The sequence below is a fragment of the Girardinichthys multiradiatus genome, chromosome 19 (genome assembly GCF_021462225.1).
Source record: "Girardinichthys multiradiatus isolate DD_20200921_A chromosome 19, DD_fGirMul_XY1, whole genome shotgun sequence".
Classification (NCBI taxonomy): domain Eukaryota; kingdom Metazoa; phylum Chordata; class Actinopteri; order Cyprinodontiformes; family Goodeidae; genus Girardinichthys; species Girardinichthys multiradiatus.
This window is the reverse complement of record NC_061811.1, coordinates 32,086,979-32,112,585: the sequence shown is the minus strand read 5'-3', so window position 1 is coordinate 32,112,585 and position 25,607 is coordinate 32,086,979. Positions and strand designations below refer to the sequence as shown.

The 25,607-nt window shown below is 38.8% G+C and overlaps 1 protein-coding gene across 4 annotated transcripts in view; it reads left to right on the top strand.

The window, feature by feature from the left end:
* Positions 1-25,607, top strand: part of numb (NUMB endocytic adaptor protein) — a 64,372-nt gene that overhangs the window by 8,819 nt on the left and 29,946 nt on the right. The window lies entirely within an intron of this gene.

Here is a 25,607-nt window from a genome sequence, read left to right as displayed (position 1 = left end):
GCTGAAACGTTCCAGGTTACAGTATAGAAAGGACCTGCACAGCAACCAACACTAAAGCTTTGCCCAGTTGATAAAGCCCTGTGTCAGAAAGAGTCAATTATTGAGCTAAGTATCATGTTCTGCCTCGAGTAAGAGGGGAAGTTTATTTTAATGAATCATTGCTGCTTTGCATTTGGACAAATACCAAGATGACAGTAAGGAAACAGAGGAATGTAAAGTGAATCAGGAACCGTGGATATGGCGCTTTATTTAAACAGTTATTAAGGAGGATAGCGCAAAACATGTTTTCACTTTATTTCATTTCTTAGCAGCTAGTGTTTTAGTTTATTAAAAAGCCTTGGCAACAGGTGTAGCATATGCACATTTGGTGCAGTCTGTGTTGCGTTTCTGTTGTTACAGGGATCGTGTGAGTAAAGGAATCCAAGACATGTTCAGTAGCCAGTTCACAAACTGCCCAGCCTTGCACCATTCCTCAGCAGCGAGCGGCCTGATGAGAGGGGTGTCTGGCTCGTGAGAGAGCCACTGTGCTGAGTCGACAGGAGGGGGACAATGCCGCTGCTGTGCGGCTTGTCAGTTTGGCCGCCTTTATGCAGCATTTCAGACAGGCCCACCATCGGCTTTTGGCTCTGTGAGCCATGTTGACTAGGCCCTTGCCTGGTTGTTACTGACCCATTGTGCCCACAGTGCCTGCAGCTCGTCAGGACTCCGAAGACTGCTGATTATCCCACAGTAATTGGTGCCTGGGCCCTGCCTGATCAAAGGTGTCCAGCTGATTGTGGGGCCTTGGTAATTTTCCATTCTCTGATGCTCTGCAGTCTTTGTCTGTTTGCCTGTTCATCTGGCCCACTGCTTGCCTGGCTGCTCATACTGTATCTGGGCAAAGGGGGTTGATGCTTGTCTGCATAATTATTCCATTTTGTAACTGGTATTACAAAAAGGAAAAAGACACATTGAGTTTAAGAACAGTCAAAATGTTCAGGTCAACTCTTGTTTCTCAAAATCAGCTGTTGCTAGAAAGCCTAGGTTAAGTTTGAGCCCTGGAGCTTTGGAGTATGCCCAACAGCCATGTGACTTGGCAAAGTTTTTATTCAACTTGTACACCTCAGTCATGTGCTTTTCAGGTTTTTGTTAGTCAGAACTTTGTACTTTCTGCTTCAGATGTTTTAGTTTGGCTCTGCATCTCCTGCAGGTGTATAACATCCCCTGGGATTTAGACTGAATGGAAATAAAACTTGCATTGGCTACTAATGGATCAAATTCATATAAATTATAGATGACAATTGTAGTCAATTATAATTCTCTTTTTATCACTATTAGTACTCAAATATTGTTTCCCTTATTTTGGCATACATTTTTGGCATAAACAATATTCTGTGATGTTCCCAAAAACAGCAAACAAATACAATAAAATCATTAGACTGTGAGACAATGGAATCTGTGCAAATAAAACACAACCAAAGAGAATGTTTGCAGCTTTTTTGGCCCAAATTGTGCATAAAAGAGAGCAGTTGATGTTACACAGCTCTGTACTTAACCAGGATTTTAGTATTTCAAGACAAAGACAATAATTATAGGAGTGAAATGTTCTTTAGCATCTTAATTTAGCATTTTACATGAGCAACGCAATTCGCAAGGTTAGCAATTCTATTTCTAAACATCAGTCTCTTTGAGTAGATGTGGGAGACCCTTACCTGTTATAAAATGTCTAAAAGCCTGAAAACATTTTCTAATCCAGCAGAGACAGAACTGGACTTTTCAAAATCACAAAACCACATCTTACATATAATATGTTCAGCTTCCAGCTGTGTGCTGAAGTCATTTCCAGGCTTTTGGAGCCTGCATGAACACCCAGCATGCCTCCATAGAAAACAGTTTAACTTCTAAAAGCATCTTCTGACTCCATTTTAAAAACATCTTACTGATACGAAACTAGATGAGTCTTCTTCACTCGGTTGACAAGATCCACACCAAAGACATTTGGTGTCAGTGCAACCTGTTAGCACCAAGGTATGATGCATTCACTGACTGGAGAAAGAAAGAGGGGATCTTTTCATTTATGGCTGGCTTATCTCAAAACGGAGCCCGTTAGGAGTAAAATTATCTGATTCTAGTTACTTGGCAATTTCTTGGTGCATCTCTAATATAAATGATGGTGCTTTACGTACGTGTTCAATAGCAGATACCGAATCCAAAAAACTGTCTTTTGACTATTTCAGTTCCTTCATTTCTTTTTCTTTAATTGCCAAGAAATAACAGAATAGCTTGGATGCTTTGATCTGCTAGTGTATGTGAGAAAATTCTCTCTAAAGCTCTGATTAGATACTTTCACTATAGTACTATTTTTTTTAGGAAGTGTCCAACATTTTTGAGGAAGGACCACTGGATCATCAGGGATGCTGTCATTGAAGTGAACAAGTCTGCTAGTCGCTTACAAATATTAGTCTATTAACTATTAACAATTGCTATTTTTAAACTGTGTCGTGATGACTGATATTCCTGATTAGCCGTCCTGACTTCTGCCTTTCTATAAAATTAGCCAAGTTAGCCTTTTCCATACTGATGTAGTCTGCGAGGTATCTGCAGGCCAAATACTGATCATTAAATGTATCAGTATTTCAGTCTATAGATGCATCAACAATCTGTATGTTCAAGGATGCATTTTGATTTTGAGTTAAATACCAACTTCCTTTACCATGACACCCAAACTACGTTGTTTTCTGTTAATACCAAGGTTTGTTACATTTGGCTGATGAAATAAAGCATAGTGAGCAAACATGTTACTTTTTCAGCAGGTAGGTTGACTTTCCAGGAAAACACAAGATACGCATTAGTCGTTAGGTCGGGTTTGTCATGATCAGTTTCTGAAAGTGTCCCTTTGCTTCACACTTGCTTTAACTGTACAGAGAAATTTGCTGGGTAAAAAGTTCGACAGTTTTGCTTAGTCTACTTTGTATCTTTGTATTCAGCAGCCATCCTTCTCTTAACAAAAGCCCAGCCAGAATACAAAGAGATAGACACAGGTATGTGCAAAGAATCCCTGATATTGTGTGCAGGTCAACAGCTGCACTGAACTTTACAGCAGCATTTACATTCAATCCTGTCCAGTTGGTTTCTTGACCTCAATATAACCTGCTTTTTATGGAGCGGATTCCTACTGCTTTTGTGTGGATCTCCTTCTTCCTCTCGCTGACCATGACAAGCAGCTTATACATTTGATAAAAGGTTACAGTGTAGTTTCAGTTGTACTTGCTCACAACTTTGCATATTTCATCTTCAGTTCAGCCAGGCGTAAGGGCAGGTGAAGTGAGTGGAAAAGGGGATTTGGTCATGATGTGTGTACTTTAAGCGAGTGTGTTTCTGTGAGCCGTAGTCTTGTTGGACAGCCAATGTGGCAACTGCATGTCTGTTCACTCAGCAGGAAGTTCCTGTTCCACTCCATCCTCTCGTCACTCATGCTGCTAGACTAAATCTGCCACTGACTGTCTCTCTCACACACACAAACATACACACACAGAAGGTGAGTGCCACCGAGCCATGGTACGGTGCTGCTACAGTGTACTTATAGTAATGTTTGGACAAAAAGCTCTGTCACTGTTGCCACTCTAATTCCTTTGTAGTATGTCTTTATATAAGCATATAGTGCTTTACATCAGTATTCGCACCCTTTGAATTATGTCACAAATTTTTCCACATTGCAGTCACAAACATTGGTATTTCAGGCTATAGACTAGCACAACATAAATACATGCGAAGAGGAAGGAAAAGACAACACAACACAGTCCGCTGCTCATGATCAGGTGTTGCCATAAAAGCCAAAGTTCATCCAGCTGGCAAAATATATTTGAATACATAGCACATGAAATATTATAGCCTTCCAAATATTGCATTTGAACAGGCCTCTGCAATGGCCATATTGCACACCTTGCAACGGCAGCAACAATTGCAGTTTGATATTTTATGTAACTCTTTAGAAAGCAACCAGCATTGTGGATACACAGGAACACATCCAGCAGGTAATGGATAAAGTTGAGGCATTGTTTAAGGTGGGTTAGATTCTAAAACAGTATGCCACACTTTAAATGTCTCACAGTGGACTGTTTAATCCATCATCCAAAGAGGGTAGGAATTTAGCACAACCTACCAATGCAGGACCATCTGCTTAAACTGACAGGCTGTGCAAGGAGGGCATAGGCCAGAGTAGCAGCCAAGGGAGCCATGGTGACTTTGAATGAGCTTCGGAGATCCACCATGGTGTTGGAAGAATCTGTCGACTGGAAAGTTATTTAACCTATGAACAGAAGTCTATAGTCTAATGCAAGCCGTGTTGGGGAAAAAGCAAACATGTGGAAGAAGGGTCTGTGGTTGGATGTGACCAAAATGACATTTTTTGTCAAAACTCTGGCAGAAAAATGAACATTGTACATTATCCCAAATACACAATCTACACAGTGAAAAAATGTGGTGGTAGAATCATGGTGTGGGGATGGTAAAGCTGGTCAGGGTTGAAGGTGGATTGAGGTAAATACAGGGCAAATGCTGGAAGAGAACATTTAAGAGACCTCAAAAAACTTGAGACTGGTGTGTGGAGCTGCTAAATTTAATATAACTAAATGTGAAACAGCTCAAGGGGTGTGAATACGCTAAGAACTGTATTTTACCGTCACGCTCTAGTTTCTTTCACTCACTATCAAATTCTTATCTGAATGGCCTTCCAGTATTGAGATAGTATTTATCTGATGTATTACAATGATTCAAAATGCATGGGAGAGCCATCTCTAGATGATGATGATGATGGGGAAAGCATAGACAAGTGGCAGGCCTTTATCATGGTGTGAAGACCATAATCAAGCCCACTGACACGGTTCCTCACTGCAACGCTTTCACCACCTAATGTATGCTCAGTGAGCCTGCTCAAATTATCTTTCTTGACACACAAATTAACAATGGACAAAATACAGAAGGCAAATTATGTTTGTTAATCTTGATCAGTAGAAAAAAGAAAATATATTGACCTGTTCTTTCTTACCCACTTTGCAAATGCGATGTAAATTATCTTAGGGAAAAACATTCTTATCTTTTTAGATGTTCACAGGAATTACCTGGTCAAGGGCCCCACATTGAAGCAAATTTTAATGGCTTTTGTGAAAGTCACAGCTGCACCAATTATACTTTTCAGTTTTACCACCACATGGAGGATCCACAGATCATCCCCGTGCAGTGGGAGTCCTCTCGGTTTGGGGAATACATTAATTGCCTCTAATCACTGAATCATTTCTGTTTCTTTGTAGTTTCTCTTTGATGCCTAAATGAACACGTCTTTACAATTTGTGATCACATACCAGTCACTACTGTTAAGCAATAAATGTTCTTATTCGCTGAGCATTTCCTTGCAGTTGTTAGGCTGTTTATTTGTATATTTATATACAGTAAGTGATTCAAATCTTGTTTAAGAGAAGTGCTTTTATGTGCATTTTTACAGGAAATAGATTAGTTACAAAATGGATCTGTTAGGGGTTAGTGTCAATTCTTTAACAAAAGTTTATTTAATAAAGCAGTTATGTTTCAGTTGAGTAATCTGTTTCATTTATTCATTTACGTTTCTATCTCTACGTACAGTAACTGTTTTTCTGTGTGCTTTTTGAGCTCTGATGAGTTGTTTGACAATCAAAGCACTCATTATATCGTCACTGTGTTCAGACGCAGGGGCTTTATAGTTGCCTGTGTGACAGCAGCAATGACTGAGTTTCAAACAAACCTCTCTCTGCAGTGTCACCTACCCTGTAGGCTTTAAATTAGAAATGACAGGGCTGCTGCCAGAGCTATGGAAGAGCTGAAGGGTAACTGGGAGAGCTTTGAAGAAGGACTGTTGAAGCGCAAAGCAACAGCTGTGCAGAAAACCTACCACTGCTTGCCTTAATCATGTCTTACCACTTATCATCCTGTGCAATTTACTATTTTCTTTTGAATCAGAGGCGTGGCAGGTTGGTACCCAGGAGTTTTTATGGTCTAAGGACGCCTTTCCCAAAGAGACATGATTTCAGTGTTTGAATCACTGTAGGATGGACCATTTATGTATTTAATGTAGTTTGTAGGAATGTGTGGTCATCGTTTAGTGCATCTGTTGTTCTTTGAATCAAACACATAAAGCGTTACTAGAGGTGCTAATTTCAGTTAAAGGGCTTCAGTGGAAAGTGGCCGAAGAAACTAGCCTGATCCATGAAATGTGGTTAAATATTGTAGGGACAACATTTAACCAAATGTTGTGTGTATTATTCTAACGTCCATGTTATGACAAAAAATTATAACAATTAAAAAAAGGGAATAATGTCACATTGACATGATGTTGTCTGTTCACATTTGTGTGTGGGAAGGCTTGGTGTCGTGAACTTTAAAAACCCTTCTATATGCTAGAGAATAAGTATGTTTATGTTAAACTAACTGTGTTTGACCGTGACAGGAGTCTACCTTGTTTTAAGTATTGGCCTGTAAGGGACTGTTGACACGTGTGACTCTAACGGAAGCTCTGATAATATGAGTCTCCGCTTGCACCAACTGTTTTGGCCCACTTGTTGTATTTTCCTGTTTTTGATCACTGATGGCCAGGCTGGTTTAGTTTATTAAACTTGTCTTAGCCTTGGGGGGGATAAAATCTGCAATCTTAGATCACAATGGTTCCTCTGAGACTCCTATAAATATGATTAAGCCTGCATTCTCACAGTGAACCTGGCTTATGTAGGAGTAATGGATCATGTATTAACAGCACCTGGTGAATATGTAACCTTGGCAGTGTTTCTTCAGGTCACTGCTGTGTACAGAGGAAGTACTCAGTGTGCACAGTTCAGCCTGGTTTCTTTAGCTTGCTGAAACAGGTCATCTCTCTTCCTTGTGAAACAGTTCTGAGAAAGTTTGTGTTTGGTGCTTCCTTTGCATGTTTTTTTTGTATAGAAGACAGAAGTCACTTGAACGGGAAAATGTCAGCTTCATCTTCATAACGAGCTTTTTCCCCCAGGTTCTTTTTAAAGCTTCATAAAATCGTAACTTTTTTTTTTTTGCATTTCGGACGATGTCTTGCTGTAGCTTTTCCAGTCCAGGTATAATTTAGTCTAATTCCAAGGTGGTCATAAAACGTTTCTCTTCTTACTTTTTCACAAATATTTTGCGAGTCTCAAATGTTTTTTTAAGGAATCTATATTTTGGTGTATAATAATCCAGTTGCAGTCCCGGCTAGTTGAACACTGGTATAGGCATTTCGCCCTGATCAGAAGCAACAAAGCAGATATCAACTTGTTAGTGGCTAATGGTTAGCAACGAGGTGTCTTCGCACCCTACTTACAAATTGCTTGTGTCTTATTGGTCACTAGAGATGCACCAATAAATCAGCTGTCAACTCCCCCTTGATCGGCTCTGATTTGGGGTTGGTAGGTCAAATACGGAAAATTCAAAAAGAAAATGTCCCTTTCAGTTCAGTAACTGCATCAATGAAGGTCTTTTACCCAATTCTGCCTGTAAACTCATCCAGCAATAGCATGTATTTTAAAAACCGGATAAAGATTATGGTAAAATGCTTTCATACATTGATGAGGATAATGTTAGTTGTGCTTAATTTCCTTCTGGGTTCAAAATGACTTCCTCTAGGAAGGACATGGCAGCAAATGTAGCCTTGTAACGTGTTATTCTGTAGTCCTGTGGAAATAAATCTAATTCTCTAGATCAGACCTGGATCATTGTGCATCTCTATCACCATTTCTTTATTACTCGTTTTCCACTAAATCTTCCGGGTTTCCGATCGTGATTTCAAACTGGTGACGCATGTTTCAACAAACGAAAAAAGGTTCCAGAGCGCGAACTCTGGTACAAATTGAGCACTGCAGAATACTTGGTTATTCTGCACGAAGCGTAATGTCACCTGCAAAGCCGCAAAGATTGTACTGCATAAACATTATTTATGTTTGCAAAAACACACCAAACACACAATTGTATATCTACTTATTTCCATTACACTTGCAGATGTTGAACATATATAAACAAAAAAAAACATTGTACGTACAATTGTTCTTGCACTAAGTCGCCGTCTTTTTCCAGATTAACTGTAGTTTATGGATGCTCTCTTTGTGCATTAAAAGGAAAATTCCCGTAGCTCAGCAAGCTCCGCTATCACGCTACTAAGCTTCCCCCCACCCGTTGTGGAATGCCCACTGTTGATGACTCATGCTTGGTTCCCACAACTGGTGAAAACACAAGCCGGTGCTCAATAAAACACCAAAGTTTAAAGGCACGTGAAATGAACCAGTTCAAGAATGTGAGTTCTTCGGTGGAAAAACATTATATTTGGAAGAGCTTTTTTTTAATTAGATAACACAACAGGGAAACTTGAGAACTACTTCTTTTTCTTCTTCAAAATAAAAGTCGTAAACAAAAAGCCCATGCTTTTATATCAAAGTATAGTACACTTGACTTTGACACTGTTTTTGTTTTTCAATTTGCAAGATCTTCTGCAATGAGATCTTCTTACACCCCTTCTTATCAACGAAAAAGAAAAGCTGTGATTTTCTTACATTTTTTTATTTTAGGAATGACCTTTGCCCAGTCAATCAGCAAACATAGTGAGATCCATTTGGTTGGGCACAGCACTGACTCACGGATCACACAATTATCTTTGGGCTCTATAAAAATATGTTTTTCCATCGCTGCATCATGAGTTAGTACTTATTGTATTTCCATAGGCAGCTTCCAATAAATAGAAATGAGAATGGATGGAGTGGGATGCTCGGAACACTACATCAAACCACTCCCAGCAGGCCATTGCTTTTAGTCCCCAACCTCTCTCCACAGCACAACTACAGTGTTTACACCTTTTTTTAGTGATTGAGACACCTTTCCATTTGAGGTCTCCTCTGGCAAGATTCTTAGAAACACAATCTCAGCCTAGATCTTTGGTGCAAAAACAAAGACTATACATTTTTAGGGTGACTTCTTGACATTGTGTGTTTGGCTCTGTGCAGATCCTGATTTATTAAGTCTGCAAATCATAACCAGGGCATGCCTGAAGGGAGATGATACAGTGACAGTGACTTGCAACTGCTTCGCTGCCAGGGTTCTGCCCTGGATGTTTAAATGTTTCCTCAGCTGTTACCCTAAGTGATGTGCAGCTCCAAGCTTTGAATGGTGTGCTAGCCGGCCGACTTGCTCTTTGCCCGGACATCATCAATGCCATGCCTGACCACACCCAGAGAGACACAGTATGGAAGGAACAACAGTGTGCGGCCCTCTGTGGGCTGGTCCACACGTTTTATTTTTTTGTCTGTCTGCACTCTAACCCCAGTCAGATGTTACCCTAGGAAATGGGGGTCATTCTGAGGGCAGAGAACAGATTCACCCTGTAATTATTTAGTGGCAGGCGGGGAGTCTTGTCAGCAGGTCAAACAGTGGCCAGCACTTCTATTCCCACCATTTCCTTCCTCCTTCCACCTATCTCCACAATGGCCTCATCACTTACTCTCCTGTATTCAGTTTGAGATTTAACATGACCAGGTTCAAAAAACAGATGTTCTACTATGTACAGGGGTTGGACAATGAAACTGAAACACCTGTCATTTTAGTGTGGGAGGTTTCATGGCTAAATTGGACCAGACTGGTAGCCAGTCTTCATTGATTCCACATTGCACCAGTAAGAGCAGAGTCTGAAGGTTCAATTAGCAAGGTAAGAGCACAGTTTTGCTCAAAATATTGAAATGCACACAACATTATGGGTGACATACCAGAGTTCAAAAGAGGACAAATTGTTGGTGCACGTCTTGTTGGCGCATCTGTGACCAAGACAGCAAGTCTTTGTGATGTATCAAGAGCCACAGTATCCAGTGTAATGTCAGCATACCACCAAGAAGGACGAACCACATTCAACAGGATTAACTGTGGACGCAAGAGGAAGCTGTCTGAAAGGGATGTTCGGGTGCTAACCCAGATTGTATCCAAAAAACATAAAACCACGGCTTCCCAAATCACGGCAGAATTAAATGTGCACCTCAACTCTCCTGTTTCCACCAGAACTGTCCGTCAGGAGCTCCACAGGGTCAATATACACGGCCGGGCTGCTATAGCCAAACCTTTGGTCACTCATGCCAATGCTAAACGTCAGTTTCAATGGTGCAAGGAGCGCAAATCTTGGGCTGTGGACAATGTTAAACATGTATTGTTCTCTGATGAGTCCACCTTTACTGTTTTCCCCACATCCAGGAGAGTTACGGTGTGGAGAAGCCCCAAAGAAGCGTACCACCCAGACTGTTGCATGCCCAGAGTGAAGCAGGGGGGTGGATCAGTGATGGTTTGGGCTGCCATATCATGGCATTCCCTTTGCCCAATACTTGTTCTAGATGGGCGCATCACTGCCAAGGACTACCGAACCATTCTTGAGGACCAGGTGCATCCAATGGTTCAACCATTGTATCCTGAAGGCGGTGCCGTGTATCAGGATGACAATGCACCAATACACACAGCAAGACTGGTGAAAGATTGGTTTGATGAACATGAAAGTGAAGTTGAACATCTCCCATGGCCTGCACAGTCACCAGATCTAAATATTATTGAGCCACTTTTGGGTGTTTTGGAGGAGCGAGTCAGGAAACGTTTTCCTCCACCAGTATCACGTAGTGACCTGGCCACTATCCTGCAAGAAGAATGGCTTAAAATCCCTCTGACCACTGTGCAGGACTTGTATATGTCATTCCCAAGACGAATTGACGCTGTATTGGCCGCAAAAGGAGGCCCAACACCATACTAATAAATGATTGTGGTCTAAAACCAGGTGTTTCAGTTTCATTGTCCAACCCCTCTATGTGATGTATTAACATGATAAATAGGAAATCACCAAATTGATTTAAATGAATAAAAACCATGATGTAGAGATAAACTAATAATGTTGATACATCATCTTAAGCTAAAATATTAAATGCACATCCACCAAATAAATTCTGCAAAATATAATACCCTTTTGCCATTCTGCCTTACACAGAGTGACACAAATGCAACAAGCTTCAGTTAGCTGGTTAATCAGTCAGGCTATGTGATTGGGTAAAACCTGAAGTCAGCTGCTTAACAAACATACTGCTGGTAGTTTGTCAGCAGTAGTTGTAAAATGGCATTTCCTGAATAAAGCTTATTAGTTGCTCTCATTTGGCTTTTACAGCATGATTGCCCGTGCTTTGCAGCTGGAAATGTTTAAAAACAGTCCAAGTTGTCTTTCTTGGAAGCAACAGAAAAGTATAGAATATTCAGTGCGCTGACCGGCAGTCCACAGCACTTCAAATGGTAGGAATGCGATAATAGAAACGGATTTTTTTGGTGTGCTTTGGTACTGGAACCCACCCCAGGTCTGTATATTACAGTTAAAAATACTAATATCTTGTCCGCCTCACATGTTTGTCTTGCTTTCAGAGTCCCAGTGTGCAGTCATTCACTTTACTGTGTATCGTTAACTGGTTTCAACCCACGATCCACTCTGCAGACAACCTCTGAATGTGACAAAGTGTTTCTGTCTGCTGTGAAAAGTGTTGTGAAAAGTGTGCTGATCATCAAAGGAGAGAACAGTGCGCTGAGCCTGGAGCTCAGTGATCAGCTGACTTACACTTATTTCCCCACAGTCTGTCATTAATGCTGTGGTTTATAATTTAGCTTTTCTCTGCAGCTTATTGTATGCTGGACTATTGGTAAATTATATATATAGGGTATAAACATGAGCAGCTGTGGCACACACTACGTAAGCTTTAAACAATGGCTTAGAATTGCATGATTTCTCTACATATATTTGCATAAATGCATTACGTTTGTAGATATGTCTTCAAATGCCTAAAAAGATGTCTTTGCATACACCCACAAATAAATTTTTAATTTGTATTGCATAAACATTTAATAAGATGACTGGAAATACACAGACTAACTCAAACAGTGCCTATGCAATCTATTTCTGAGCAAACGTTTTGCTAGTTTGTGATTTAGTCATGCTACTCATGCCATTTCCTTCTAGACTGTAAGAACAAATGTGGAACTCTTGAGATTTTCTTTTGATTATTCCCGAATCAGGTTTCTTGTTGCGTTTGAAAAGAAAAACACCAAAACGTTTGCGTCAGAAAGGCTGTTTGGCTGGAGCAGCAAATGCTTTTTTTTTTGGAATAATATCCCTCTACTTTGCTTATAGACATCATGGCATCCCTGTGATATTAAATAGACTCAATGTAGGTCAGATTTCCCCCGAGTGCCAATATGTAATACTTTAATTAATTGTATGTGGTTGCATGTCACCCAGAACATTAAATTAATCAAGTGAGCCACTGGATGTCCCTGTGGACTGTTTCACTCATGTTTGAACTCAGAATCTCAGTAGTGGACAATTGGTAAATCAGTGTTCAGCAGTACTGTATTAGTTATCTACCTACATAATTTATCATGTTATGTCACCACACATATAGATCCAAAAACCGCCTGCACCCCCTGGTGTTTTTGTAGCTATTTTTCCAAATAGTTGATTAGTCAACGGTTATTTTAATTCACTTCTGCTTTGTGTGGGTGCATCGTCTGTTACTAAACAGGTTTATTGCATCTTCTCAAGTCAGCAACATGTGAATTTGACCCGGATGTTGTTGAAATTCATGCAGCACATTAAAATGATTTGGAAACGTGAGTTTGAGAATACATTGCCCCTTATTTGATCAGTTCTTCTACTCTAAACTCTAAAATACTTACTCATGCGTTGTGGTAGGGCTGCTATGGTAGGAGAGCTTGGCCTTACATTATCACTATCATGTTTCTGGTGGACAAAGGAGACAATGCAATCCCAACAACTTCCTTTTTAATAAGCTTTTCTCTTATTAAAAAAATTAAAATAAATCAAATACATGGTTTTACACCACACGTCAATGTTTTTGGTCCTTATGTGTTAAGTTTTTTCCCTTCTTTTCCTTTTCATATGTTATAATACCAAATGTCATATTTTGTCCAGAAAAATTTGATTTCCTCAGTTCCAGGATTCTTTTGAATTCTGTCTTCATATGGCTTGTTTAGATCAGAACAGAGGCAACATTACCTCCAGCCGACCAGCGTCCTGATAACAGGGTTCAGTAGATATGCTTTCCTTGGTCAATTTGCTTTACAAATCGCTTCCTCAACTGATTTGAGGATATACAATATTATTGTTGACCTTTTAAGCTATGGACACACATAACATGGAATTTCCTGAGCACAGTAGAATAAAATAGGATAAACTGCATCAGTTTGGCAAAAATGGTGGGACAAGCCATGAAAGACTATTGTTGGATTGTTTTGTCTCAATCTGCCCTTTTTTCCCAGTCTCACGCTCACTCCCACTTCTAGACTCTCCCTCCCTTCTTTCTTTGAAACTCAACTGCTTTACTCATCCCTGGGATCCTTCTGCAGGGATTAATCAGTTTTCCATTCCTGAGGAGATTATTTAAATACTATTACATCTGCAGCCAGCTGCAGCACACCCTTCCTCCCTCCTTCCAGGCACATAACAGATGAAAGTGAGTTGACAAAAGTCTCCCCCTTCTATGTTTTTTCTGTTATTTGTCCACTTCTACCCTTTAATTTCTTATTTAAGTATGGCATTAATTTTCCAGCAACAAAAATGTTGCATATAGAGGGACCTAATAGAACTTTACACCTCCTACTATTTACTGTTGTGTATGTTCTTATGAATGCAGAGTGAATACCATACAGAGAATGGTTCTTATTTAATTGTTCTCATTAGTGTTAACAGTTGAGAAGCCATGGGTTTCTCACAGCACCAATGTATTGGAGCTGTGAGGGCTCCAGCACGGTCCAGATCCTGCCCTTCTATACTAAAGCTTTTATGTCCCAACACAATTGCTTGTCTTAAGCCCCTAATCAATCTATCTTAACTGCCTCATACCCCTTTTATTCTTTTTCTTCTGAAGTTTTAAAATGTGGCTTTAGATGATTCATTTTTGTTAGAAAGAAACAAATCTCCCACTGATTGCCCCAAATCTGCCACTCTCCCAGTCAGACTGAAAATACAAATTTACACAGACTTTTTTAATCTTTGCAGGCCTGCCCTCAAATGTTAGGGGCCAGACATTTGTATGCAGTTAAATTCACAGTTGTATTTTTATGACAGACCAGCACAAAGTAGTGCATAATTGTGAACTGGAAGTAAAATAATTATTGGGTTTCAAAACTTTTTTTTTTGCAAACCAAAGGTTTGTGTGCATTGTACTCTGATTCTCTTAAATAAGATACAGCACAACTAGTTGCCTTCAGAAGGTACGTACTTAGTAAACAGAGTCCATCTGTATGTAATGTATTCTCAGTATACATTCAGCTGTTCTGTGAAGGCCTCACAGGTTTGTTTGGAGAGAATTAGTGAACAACCAGCATCATGGAGATCAAGGAGCAAAACAGACGGGTCAGAGATAAAATTCCCTGAACGTTTTGAACATGTCATGGAGCACTGTTCAGTCCTTCAGCTGAATAGAAAGATTACGTCACATCTGTAAACCTACAAAGACACGGTGGTCCACCATAATGACAGACTGGGTAAGGTAAGCATTAGACAAAAAAGCGGCCAAGAGGCCCATGATGACTCTGGAGAAGCTGCAGAGATCCACAGCTCGGGTGGGAGATCCTATGATTAAACGTCTCTTACTTGTGCACTCCACAAATATGGCCTTTATGGAAAAGAAGAAGAAAGCTATTGTTGAAGGAAGCCATGAAACTTGTTTGCCACATTCATGTAGGGGAAACAGCAAACGTGTGGATGAAAGCGTTCGGGTTAGAACAGACCAAACGAATCGGGACGAGGGTTAACCTTCCAATAAGACGTCATCCTAGAACCTCCAGCCAGGGCTATAGTGGAGAGTTTAAATCTCTCTGTGTGATTAAGTAGCTTGAGCTGTTCTGCAAAGAGGAATGGGGCAAATGAGGTTATAGATGAGCAGAGCTGGTAGACTTACCCCCAATATGCCTTCAACTGTAGTTGCAGCAAAATGTGGCAAATATTTAGATTTTAAAAAAAATATATATTTTTGTAAAGAAGTTTCAGTTATTCTCAGGAGTTATTCTCCTTCCAATCCACAAATATTCACCACTTTGTGTTGGTCTGTCACCTGAAACCTGACTGGAATTTGTCATTGTGAAGTGATGAATGAGCAAACGTTCAAGGGGTGTGAATACGTTAATATGTTTTTAAGATGGAAACAAAATGCACAGTGTTTAAAATTATGCAGAGAAAGGAGCTGATCCACAGCTGCAGAAAAAGGTTAATTTATAAAGCTCACACATTTGATCTGTTTTTCTTAAAAAAGAGATGTTGATTTCACATCATGTTATAATTGACCAACTTCTCTGTGATCTGTTGAAGCCGTTTTTATTTCACTGCTCTTGCTAAGTGCGTTAGTGTTGTGTTCTCCTTGTAGTTTGTGGTCGTTGCAGTGCCACACCACAAGCTGATTTCTTGTATTTCTGTGTTAAGTTGTGGAGGACACATTAACTGTTGTATCAGTGTTGTTTTCTGAGTTAAGCTCCCATCATAATGGATCATTTTTATAATTAGTGATAATACAATAGAATCGGTGTGCTGTGTTTGCGTTATGCATGTCTGATGACAGATCAGTGGATGGTTTTAGTGCCAGAAAACAATTTAACCATTATTGTCACTCATCAGTTAAATTCCTGCGGTTATTAAATATTGTCTCATTTCTCTTCTCTGATTTACATTTGACTAATTTACCTGCAATTTAGTATTTCTTTTTAGCTTTTGCTTGCTGTTCCATATTTATGTAACATTTTGCTTTTTAGGTTCTTGGATGATCAAGGAGCTAAATGTAAAAGAAACCTGGCCCACGCCTACTATTGTGCCGCCGCTTCTTCACCAACACACTGCTCCACTTCTTTGTGGCTCCCTCTCTCTGACCTCAATCCTGATAACTGCTCATCTACCTACTATCATCACTCTTACACAATGCCTTGAAATAGTGTTCAAACCCCTTGTTCAGATTTTGTCAAACTACAGCCATAAATCTGATCAGGGAACACAACTGGGAGGTCAGAGATAAAGTTCTGGTTAAGTTTAAACCAGGGTAAGTTACACTGTTCAATATTTCATTTGAAAATGAGAATAGTATGGCACAACTGCAAACCTACCAGGACATTACTGTCCACCTAAATTGATGAGAGCCCAGACAACATCTGCCCAGATCTGGGCCCATATTCGCAAAGAGTCCTAAGACTAAAAATAGCTCCTAGTGACGTCATTCTAAGAAAAATATTTTTTTCTTTCTCAAATTTCTTGAATTCTTCGATTTTTCTTAGAATTTTTGCTTGTTAAGATAACAGTTATTCACGAAGCATCTTAGGCCTTAATAGAGTTAAGTGAGGAGATGTTAAGAGTTGTGAGGAGGACTTTTAGTGAGCCTAAGAGTGTCTTAAGCAGAGAAGAAGCTTGAGAGAAAGGAGAGATATTGTTCGTACAATGAATAACAGTAAATTAATAAAACGCTACCAGCTCGACCTTGTAGGGATCCACCTCCTAAATAGTCAAATAAATGAGCACATAAACGTCTGTAACAATCATATAATTATTAGTATAGAGATAAGGTAAACCTTATCATCCCTCAAGGGGAAAATAAATAGTTTAAGTGGCAGGACAGATTAAAGCTGCACCTCTAATAAGGTAATATTAGGAAGGATAAATAAATAATAGAAACAGTGATAAATAACCATGAATAAAAGTGAACAAATTACAAACAACATAGTACAGAATTATTTAAATATTTGCAGACTGTACTGATGCCTGGTACCTGGGATTCAGTATCGGTACTCAACGGTAATTTTGTGCATGTTTATGTGTTTTATAAATGTTAATTTGTTTAACAATAAAATCTCAAAATCTTTCAATTCAACATATTTATTTCTCCATATCTAAACTTTAATGAATATATCAAAACAACATCCAGCTGTTTGTATTGTAACATCTCAGTTGTTTCAAGCATTTTTTCTGTCATGTTTCTGGCTGCAGACGACGAGTCGCTAACGGATGCAGGCGTGCTAACAGTACTGAATGTAGGAGTTGTAGCCGTAGATCTGAGGCTGATGAAAATTGTCTCTTCAGCCTTGAGAAAAATCGTTTCCTCAGGTGTTTCCTCAGTTTAGAAGTATTCCCACCGCTGGGCTTGCACAACGCATCAAAAATATTAGAGCGAGCTTAATCAGCATTTTATTTTGAAAAGTGGAGTTACACTTTCAAGCGCTTTTTATGAGTGATTTTTGTTGGCGGTATCAGAGTTTACTGATTACATTACGTGCAATGGTGTGTTCATGTCCAGCATGGAAAATCTCCCAATGCTCATCTACAACGCTCCCCCATCTGAGGAGAGCTTCCTTGGTGTGCTGCTATCCCTTCTCTAGCTTCTAAATGCAGAAGGTACCAGAGCTGCTCACATCCCAGGCTGGTGCTAAAACCAGAGGGAACGAAGCATTGATCTGCTTGGGAATACCTGTTTGTTATCAGGGCCCGTAAGATTCTCAAAGAATGGAAAAAGAAAGCCCCAAGAAGTCCCATTTAAAACAAAAAAAACAAACAAACAAAAAAAGGTCCAAGTCATGTAGGGGAAACATCCAGAAGATGATGCTGTGGTCAGATGAGATCACAATTGAACATTTTGGCCCATCTTAGCTGTGGTGGAAGCATTATGGTGTGGGGGTGCTTTTCTTCATCGATTGTAATAGAAGCTTTCCATCCATTCCAACTGAGCTTGAGCCATTTTGAAAAGAAGAATGGGCTAAAATGTCGTTCTCGTAGAGCCTGTAGAGTTGTACCTCAAAAATGTGCTGCTGCATTTGGAGCAAAAGATGGTTCTACAAATTTTGGCACATTGGGGGCTTAATACAAATGTGCGCTACATTTTTCATATTTTTATTTAAAAACTGTAAAAGCATGTTTGGTTTTCTCTCCTTATGTCATAATGCATAATGCATCTTCTTTTTTTCAGTTTTTCCTCTAAAATCCTGAGAAAAACATTGTTGTTGGGGTCGATGCGTGATGTAGCAGTAGAGCACGTATCCCATGTACAGAGGCAAATGTGTCCTGGGTTTGATTCTTGACCTTGTGACCCTTCTCTCATGCCCAATTTCCTGTCTGGTAGCTGTCAATAAAGGCATCTGTTGCCAAAAAATATATATTGTTGTGTGGGGTTTTAACATGACAAAATGTGGAAATTAATACTTTTTCAAGGCTAAACATATTTTGGTTTCTTTTTTCAGGTTAGTGTAAGTCATACAATTTCTTTTATAGTCTGTTTAAACCAAAATGTAACCATAAAAACTCCACCTCTACCTGTTAAACCCCAGGAGTCACAGTAAAGTTGGGTTAGACACCACCCCAGCACCTAATAAAATGTGAAAAAGAAACACACAAGTCCTATAGGTGAGAAATAGAAACCAGCACACAGTGATGCAGATTCATTACACAGTGTCACTGTTTGACATTAGACTATAAACACACGTTGCACCTTGTTGACCTACTGGTTTGTTTTCACACTTTAATCTCTGGCTCTTGGTGTTGACACAAATAATGCTGTGACTTCAGAGCGTTTTTACGATTCTCTGGTTGCTGAGCAGTATGGACAAATATGTATATACCTGTGTAAAAGAAGTCTCAGGAAAAATGGACCTATGCTCATGTAACATGTGAAGAGGTAAAAAAAAAAATATAAGGTATGAAATCTTTTACAAGAATCCACCTAAATCCCTTCAAATTGCCACTAGTGGTGTTGATCCCAATAAGCCATTTCAGGGTTACTCACATAGCTGTTGCTGCCAGCAGAACCTGGCACTACCTTCGAGATGAAATACCTGTTGTTCCTGGTTACATGACAGGAGAGAGATTACACTGTGTACTGCGTTCATTTTGATTTATCAATTAGTATGGAAATCTCTGGTTGTGGGCGAATTCTCCACTGATCACATTACATGCTTTAGGGCGTCCTATTTGTACTTGGGAGGAATTTAAATAATTCACCCAGCGGTGCAGAGATTTTACATTATTGCAATCCTCCTTCTCTGGTGATGAAAGTCTACTTTTGCTTTTCTTTCTGCCAATATTTTAACCTTTTTAAAATTTAAAATTTTACATAAAATGTCTTATAGTCCTTGTATATTTTATGCTGCAACAGGAGAGACAAATATAGGGCTATTCTAGTCTATATGTGTATGGTAAATAACTTTTATATATACATAGATATCACCCCACAGATTTTGTAATCTTTGCGCCATCAGCGCTCTTCACATTTTTTGGCTTTTTCCCAGATTTTGTGCTTTTATATATTGTATTTTCTTAAAGTTGTATTCTCTATAAAGCTCATGGTACTTATATATATGTTTTCTTTTTAAGTGAAGAAAACAAAAATCACACTATAGAAAGTCTGGTATCAGTCCAGATTTTGAAATTGCTATTCTTTAATTCCAGCTTAAGTTTAATATTGAATCAACAAATAATTAAGGGTTCATATCATTTAAGACATCTTAAAATCTTTTTTGAATCTTTTAATTTGGCATAAGTGTATAATTTGCTATGCAAACTTTTCGGGTTCTTAATGTTAATTACATGTTGATTACCAGGGGCTCACGGTAGGAAGAAATACTGAATCTCAGTCGGGCGTTCCTCACTAAATATAGGCTTTAAATGCTCTTTCAGTGTATTCTTTCCAGTCATAAAGTTCACTCTTAAGTTGTGTTTGTAAAGAATATTAAAAATGTTCATTATTACAGGTATAAACTGAAGCCCATGCTTGAGTTTGGCTCCTTGCTGTGTGTCAGAAACCTCTAGCTGAGATCATTGGCAAATGTGGATCTTTTACGGGTCAATGCTCGCTTGCGCTTTTACCCTTTTGACCTCTTTCAAAGAACAGTAGGATCGTCAAGTTGAATTAAAAGTTGCAAGTCATAAAATACTGCAGTGGGAATCGGATTTTGCTCTTTTCAGACATGTAATGTTCTTTTGCAGAGCCTGATGCCAAGATATATGCAAACACATGTTGAGGTCTAGTTTCTTATTTGCATTATTCTAGGTGAAGCACCGGGGTCACTGACCATGTTCTTTCTTTATCAGCCAGAATGGTCCAGAAAAGCTACTTGTCTGTTTTCCATGGCTTTAGCCTTTGTTTAATTGTCTGCTGGACATCTCTTTTGTATAGGATTGACTACATTTGAAAAACACTATAGCTAAGTATTGATCAGACAATTGTGACATATTGTATTCTTGCTACTCCTGAACTACCAAGTTATAGTTTTTGCTTTATTGATTGGAAACTATGCTCTTCTTTTTTTAAAGGTGTCTTTTTTTCTTTTCTACAGACTATTCAAGGCAATTCATTTCAGTTCAGTTTATTTATGTACAACATATAAAAGAAAATATGTATTGCCCTTTCTTTGATAGCGATAGTTTTACAGCAGAAAATTAAAGAATTACAAGGTTATCTCTATTTATGCATTATAAATAGAGATAATGATGTCATGTTTTTTTTGTTGTTGTTTTTTACTGAATACCAAAGAAAGTGTATCAGAGTACATGCATGGGTGATTCTTTGTATACCAGAAGTTCTTAGTTTTGATATTTCATTAAAGATAGGAAGAAACATATTATTTTCAATATTTTACCTGCCAGTTACCAATTATAACCAATCAAAGTTGGTCATTTTCGCCTGAGATCAATTATGGGATTCTGGCACTGATCAAGGAAATATTAATGATGAGGTATTGAGGATCCTGGTTATAGCTAACTACCACTCTCTGTTGTTTTAGGTCAGCTATACAGATGTAAAAATCAATTAGCCACATTGGAATAAATATATACATGCATTTTTATCCTGGCCAGCTGGGTGGAAAAAAAAAATTTGACTCTTGCTTCCTGTCAGTAAACGCTCCATACCTGTGCAACAAGTCTGCACCAGTTGTAACAGGTCTTGGCGGGAACGTTGCTTCTGAGAGAAGACACGGTTGGCCATTGTAAGTTTCTGTGAGGTATATAAAAATCAATCTCTGACTTAGGGTAGGATCTACTTATTCTACAGGAAATACTTAGGGTCTGCTGCTTAGTAATGCTAATATAAAATGTGAACGTTTAAGACGTCATCTCAATTATGATGTCTTTGTACACACACAATGTGACGTCACCCCCTTTTGAATACTTTAACTATTCACCACAGAAAGTCTTTTGTTTCGTTAGACGCAGCTGTCATTTATTTTCAATGGAACTGTGTAATGTTCTGGTGATGTGGTGCACTTTTATGTTTAGAGGTCTGCAAAAATAAATCCAAATATTAAACAGCCATTCTAATCAAAATCGGCTAAAATTGTTACTTGTCGGCCAGAGCGTTAAAAGAATAATTCAGACACTAAGCCACAAACCCCTGATTGTTGGATCTCTACTGTTAACCGACATTTCTCAGGGCTTGTTCTACATAATCATTCATTTAGTTATTAGATCAGTCCAAATGTTTTCATTGCTTTATTGTAACAAGTACATTCATTGTGTTGAGCCAAAGACACGATGCAGATGGATCTGTTTTCCTCCAGCCTGCAGTGTCGAATCATGCAGTCTGTCACAGGCGCTGCAGTGAGCCCGAACATGATATGACCTAAATAAATGACTTTAATGGAGGAGAGCAGGAGTGAGGCATGAAGCAACATTTATCCCCCTTGCTTGTCGTCTTGTTTTCAAACCCTTTACCCGTCTGCAGGCTACAGCTTCTGAATCTCACCCGTCAATACCAATACGCAGGCTGGAGCTCGGCTAAGTGTTTGTATGTATTTTCCCTTCTTTTTGCTTCTAAGCACATTTTCACTTTCACTTTTTTGCAATGTTGCAACAACAAACAATGCATTTTGTTAGAATTTTCTGTAATATACCAACACAAGGAGGGGCATGATTTTAAAGTGGAAGAAAGAGGACACATGGTTTGAATTTTCTATTTGTTTTTTTGCAAATGAAAATGTGAAAAGTGTGGCGTGTATTCATGTTTAGCCCACTGTGTGAGCTTCCGTGTCCCTGCAGAAAAAGAACGCTGTGTTGCTACTAACACTACATTTCACAGTGATGGACTGGGATCAGAATGATGCGAAAACACATTAAGTTTTGCATTAAGGCCAAAAAGGTTTGTTTTGAAATAATCTGACGAGAGTACCTTCTTCCACATGTTGGCTGCATCTCCTACATGGCTTGGTGCAAACTTTAAATCTAAAATTTCTTATTGTTTTTTGTTGTTTTTTTTATGTCTTATTTTAACTACTTAGTAAAGGCAAACTTTTTGTGGAGTGCACAACTAATAGTTGACATGTTAACAGATTTTTGTATCTTAGTTGTGGATTTTTGCAGTTTCTTTACAGTTACCATCACTAATTAATGCTCTCCTTGCCTTGCCTGTGGGTCTAGATGGTCGGCCATATCTTGTAGGTTTGCAGTTGTGCCATACTCTTTCAATTTCTGGATGATGGACTGAACAGTGGGATGTTGCTTTATTCGTATCTAAATTAAACTCACTAAAGTTTTTGATCGCATAGTGGCTACATCTTCAGAACAAGTTTCAACCAGATGGAGAAGTTTGCTGCACAGAAGTAAGAATAACCTTGATGAAGGTCACAATAATACTTAAAAACAATAAAATTAGCAGCGTTTCTGAAGTATTTCACTTAATATTTTTCCCCCTCCTCGTGCCTCCTGGCAGTAGATAAGGTTGTGTCACAAAATCCTAGGTTAAAAATAGTGGACAGTTCAAATGAATTTTACTGCGTAGCATTGGGAATTAAGTTTGACATGGTTCATGCATATGATAGACTCAAGCTTAAAGAGTAGTCTATGTCTACTCTTTGACTGTGATTACAAGTAGTTTATCGTATTTAGGTGTGCTTCGTGCTTTAACATGGCCCAACCTTGAAAGCTTTATTCTGTCCTGCCTGCAGAGCTGGGGCCTGGCATGGACAGATACAAGAACGTCACCTCAAGCATACTGTTAGCTCCCGGTCACTACAGGACAGGTCTGATTATGCAAACAGTCAACCTAGGTCGTCTATGTGTGTGTGTGTGTTCCTGTCTTGGCATCACAGTGAGAACCATTTTCCCGATTTCACCATCAAATTGAGGACCGATTGTACCAAAGTGAGGACATTTTGCTGGTCCTCACGACCTATTTTGCTAACGGTTAGGTTTAGGACTAAGATGTGAATTGAGTTTAGGTTAAAGTTAGGGTTAGGCATGCACTGGTAATGGTTAGGTTTAGGGTTATTGTCAGGGTTAGGGCATAGAAAGGGTTGAAAATGACTGAAAATCAATGGAAGTCAATGGGAGTCAACACATTGTCCTCACTACATATAGCAAAACAAGAGTGTGTGTGTGTGTGTGTGTGTGTGTGTGAGTGTGGTTAAGCAGGGGCATATGCATGTGATTAGTTGGGGTGGGTGTGTAAGTGTATGCTGCTGTTCATTCTTGCTTGTGTGTGTTTGTGGACAGTCAGCTCTCCTGGATTAAAGACTGTAAATCCTGACCGATCCTCATCAGTTCAGAAGTCAGTGGGTCCAACTTGTTAGTTGAGGAGTTTGCTGTACTCATGTGTTTGAAGTGAGAATTTCATGGCCGAACGAATTTTGGTCCCTAGTTTTCGAGTTGATCTGGGAGGTTTGAGCCAGGCTTTCCATGATGGATGGGCCTTTCAGTTCTAATTTGCATCAGCAACTTTTAATTGGGACTCTGCTTTTCTTGTGTATCCTAATCCCCTCTCAAAGCCAAGAAGTGCACGTAGCTGTTCTGTCACCTTAATTAAATGTGCTTTTTAAAAATATTTTACTGTTTGAACCTGAGTCGAAGAACATTCCTAGTGTTGGTTTATTTATTCCTGTAGTTACGAGGTAGACCAAAATTCAGGACATATTTAAAGTTTCCCATATTCCATCGTTGAGCAGGAAACTTAAAAGTAACTCAAAGTAGAACCATGATGTAGGTGTTATGTGTTCATACACGTTAAGCAATAAATGTGCTGAATTATAGACTAATAATTTTATTTTAATCTTATTTTCACTTCTACTTCTTTCTTGAATCATTGGGTGTATTTTTAACAGTGTTCTCATATTTCCTAAATCTGACGAAGTAATGCGTAAACAGGGCTGTAGCTGGTGCATGACTACTTGTTGACTGATCTGTCAAAATCTTTTCCCGATTAGTCCATTAGTCATTGATTATTTTTAACCATCTCTGTTTTCTGTGGTGACATATTTTGTTCTCAATACAGGCACTATTTATGCATTATGACAGAAATTCCCTCAGTGAAGAAAAATGACTCGTAAAATGTGAATTTGAAAATACATTATCCGTTCTTTTTAAAAACAATCCATTAAAAATCTAAAATACTGAGGTTGAACCTGAAGTAGATTGTTCTTTGCTGATTAAAGATTCTTTAAATAGAGTTTTACTGGTTGAATCCTTGTTTTCGTTTGTGAAAAAACCAAAAAGGCATACTTTAGATTGAGCATGTAAGACTGTGGCTAAACTAGACTGTTTGACTATTTTAGATTTTGAACTGTGTTGAACAAAGTGGTTTAGATGACCTAAAAAATGTTTCAGTTATTTTTAGCCCACATGGCAGAAGTCTTGCCCTTCACCACCCCTTTATAATGTACGCCCAGCAATCCTTCTTAGCTTTTTTTATTATAAGTCGTCACCTCTCCTGAAGAAACTACCCATGGCTGAAGTCTACAGATCTGTTTCTTCTTGTTGTAATTCATTCTGATTCTTGCATTGTGTGTAAATATCAGGAAATGCTGTTTAGCATGCAGCACATCAGTTCGGCTTTGTTTTCATCTTATCTGACCGAAATGCACCCTCTCAGGTGCAGGCTTTAATAGCTTTAAAAAGGTTTAACAGTCTAAACCAGTTAAAACCTCAGAAAAAACTTCAGAAAACTAAATATTTACATTGTACATTATGACTTGTGGATGATAAAAGTTAGCATCCACACCTTTTTGTAGTAGACATCGATGATCTTGTCAAGTCATCATTGCAACCACAGTTAAAACTGTATTGTATTTGTAGGTGCAGTAAACACCAATATAAAAACTGCTCAATCATGCATTTGGTAATATACAGATCTTTCTGGATTGTGTGTTGTCAGTAAAATAGTAGGTTACAGTGCTGCGTATTAGCTCTTAACTCCTAACATCTGTATTCTGGGTCTTTGACTTTGCACAGTAAGCGAACACAACAGTTAACATACATCATTTTTTTATTATTATTCACATTTAAAAATAACTGACTGACCTAGCTGTATTTAAAAAGTCAAAGAAATACCATGGTATCATGATATTTATCCAAATCTATTTTCATGGATAGCTAGCCTGCAATCAACGGCTTGACCAGACATGGCGCTTGTAGTTTTTTGTAACCATCCAAGTTTGTAATTTTTGGGGAACGACAAAAAAGTGTAAGAGCTTTCTTTTAGTAAATGGACCAGCAATGAGTGGCAACGTGTGAAGAAGGGGCAGGGTTGCATTATTCATCATAGTCAAATAAACTCAGGCATTTTCTCTAGAATCCC